We start from the raw sequence: 2,500 nt of genomic DNA on the forward strand, positions 1-2,500 counted from the left end.
TCTTGCGTGGTGCGGTGACCGTCGTGAGCGGAGCAAAACGTCAGCCATCTCAGCACCCTGGAACCCCCCGGGTGGCACAGGGCTGGATGGGGCTTTCGTATATAGCAGGGACGGTGCTGCCTCTCGCTTCGCTCGCTGTCCGCCGCTCGCCGCTCGCTCGCGCAGCCAAAAATGGCCAGTTTTGGCCCGTTTTTGGGCCGTTTTGGCCAGTTTTTGGCCTGTTCTTGCATTGCGCGGTGACCGTCGAGAGCGGAGCAAAACGTCAGCCATCTCAGCACCCTGGAACCCCCCGGGTGGCACAGGGCTGGATGGGGCTTTCGTATAGCAGGGACGGTGCTGCCTCTCGCTTCGCTCGCTGTCCGCCGCTCGCCGCTCGCTCGTGCAGCCAAAAATGGCCAGTTTTGGCCCGTTTTTGGGCCGTTTTGGCCAGTTTTTGGCCTGTTCTTGCATTGCGCGGTGACCGTCGAGAGCGGAGCAAAACGTCAGCCATCTCAGCACCCTGGAACCCCCCGGGTGGCACAGGGCTGGATGGGGCTTTCGTATAGCAGGGACGGTGCTGCCTCTCGCTTCGCTCGCTGTCCGCCGCTCGCCGCTCGCTCGTGCAGCCAAAAATGGCCAGTTTTGGCCCGTTTTTGGGCCGTTTTGGCCAGTTTTTGGCCTGTTCTTGCATTGCGCGGTGACCGTCGAGAGCGGAGCAAAACGTCAGCCATCTCAGCACCCTGGAACCCCCCGGGTGGCACAGGGCTGGATGGGGCTTTCGTATAGCAGGGACGGTGCTGCCTCTCGCTTCGCTCTCTGTCCGCCGCTCGCCGCTCGCTCGTGCAGCCAAAAATGGCCAGTTTTGGCCCGTTTTTGGGCCGTTTTGGCCAGTTTTTGGCCTGTTCTTGCATTGCGCGGTGACCGTCGAGAGCGGAGCAAAACGTCAGCCATCTCAGCACCCTGGAACCCCCCGGGTGGCACAGGGCTGGATGGGGCTTTCGTATAGCAGGGACGGTGCTGCCTCTCGCTTCGCTCGCTGTCCGCCGCTCGCCGCTCGCTCGTGCAGCCAAAAATGGCCAGTTTTGGCCCGTTTTTGGGCCGTTTTGGCCAGTTTTTGGCCTGTTCTTGCATTGCGCGGTGACCGTCGAGAGCGGAGCAAAACGTCAGCCATCTCAGCACCCTGGAACCCCCCGGGTGGCACAGGGCTGGATGGGGCTTTCGTATAGCAGGGACGGTGCTGCCTCTCGCTTCGCTCGCTGTCCGCCGCTCGCCGCTCGCTCGCGCAGCCAAAAATGGCCAGTTTTGGCCCGTTTTTGGGCCGTTTTGGCCAGTTTTTGGCCTGTTCTTGCATTGCGCGGTGACCGTCGAGAGCGGAGCAAAACGTCAGCCATCTCAGCACCCTGGAACCCCCCGGGTGGCACAGGGCTGGATGGGGCTTTCGTATAGCAGGGACGGTGCTGCCTCTCGCTTCGCTCGCTGTCCGCCGCTCGCCGCTCGCGCAGCCAAAAATGGCCAGTTTTGGCCCGTTTTTGGGCCGTTTTGGCCAGTTTTTGGCCTGTTCTTGCATTGCGCGGTGACCGTCGAGAGCGGAGCAAAACGTCAGCCATCTCAGCACCCTGGAACCCCCCGGGTGGCACAGGGCTGGATGGGGCTTTCGTATAGCAGGGACGGTGCTGCCTCTCGCTTCGCTCGCTGTTCGCCGCTCGCCGCTCGCTCGCGCAGCCAAAAATGGCCAGTTTTGGCCCGTTTTTGGGCTGTTTTGGCCAGTTTTTGGCCTGTTCTTGCGTGGTGCGGTGACCGTCGTGAGCGGAGCAAAACGTCAGCCATCTCAGCACCCTGGAACCCCCCGGGTGGCACAGGGCTGGATGGGGCTTTCGTATAGCAGGGACGGTGCTGCCTCTCGCTTCGCTCGCTGTTCGCCGCTCGCCGCTCGCTCGCGCAGCCAAAAATGGCCAGTTTTGGCCCGTTTTTGGGCTGTTTTGGCCTGTTTTTGGGCTGTTCTTGTGTGGCGCGGTGACCGTCGTGAGCGGAGCAAAATGTCAGCCATCTCAGCACCCTGGAACCCCCCGGGTGGCACAGGGCTGGATGGGGCTTTCGTATAGCAGGGACGGTGCTGCCTCGCGCTTCGCTCGCTGTTCGCCGCTCTCCGCTCGCTCGCGCAGCAAAAAATGGCCAGTTTTGGCCCGTTTTTGGGCTGTTTTGGCCAGTTTTTGGCCTGTTCTTGCGTGCCGCGGCGACCGTCGTGAGCGGAGCAAAACGTCAGCCATCTCAGCACCCTGGAACCCCCCGGGTGGCACAGGGCTGGATGGGGCTTTCGTATAGCAGGGACGGTGCTGCCTCTCGCTTCGCTCGCTGTCCGCCGCTCGCTGCTCGCTCGCGCAGCCAAAAATGGCCAGTTTTGGCCCGTTTTTGGGCTGTTTTGGCCTGTTTTTGGGCTGTTCTTGTGTGCCGCGGCGACCGTCGTGAGCGGAGCAAAATGTCAGCCATCTCAGCACCCTGGAACCCCCCGGGTGGCACAGGG

The sequence above is a fragment of the Musa acuminata genome, unplaced genomic scaffold, assembly GCF_036884655.1.
Source record: "Musa acuminata AAA Group cultivar baxijiao unplaced genomic scaffold, Cavendish_Baxijiao_AAA HiC_scaffold_466, whole genome shotgun sequence".
NCBI lineage: Eukaryota > Viridiplantae > Streptophyta > Magnoliopsida > Zingiberales > Musaceae > Musa > Musa acuminata.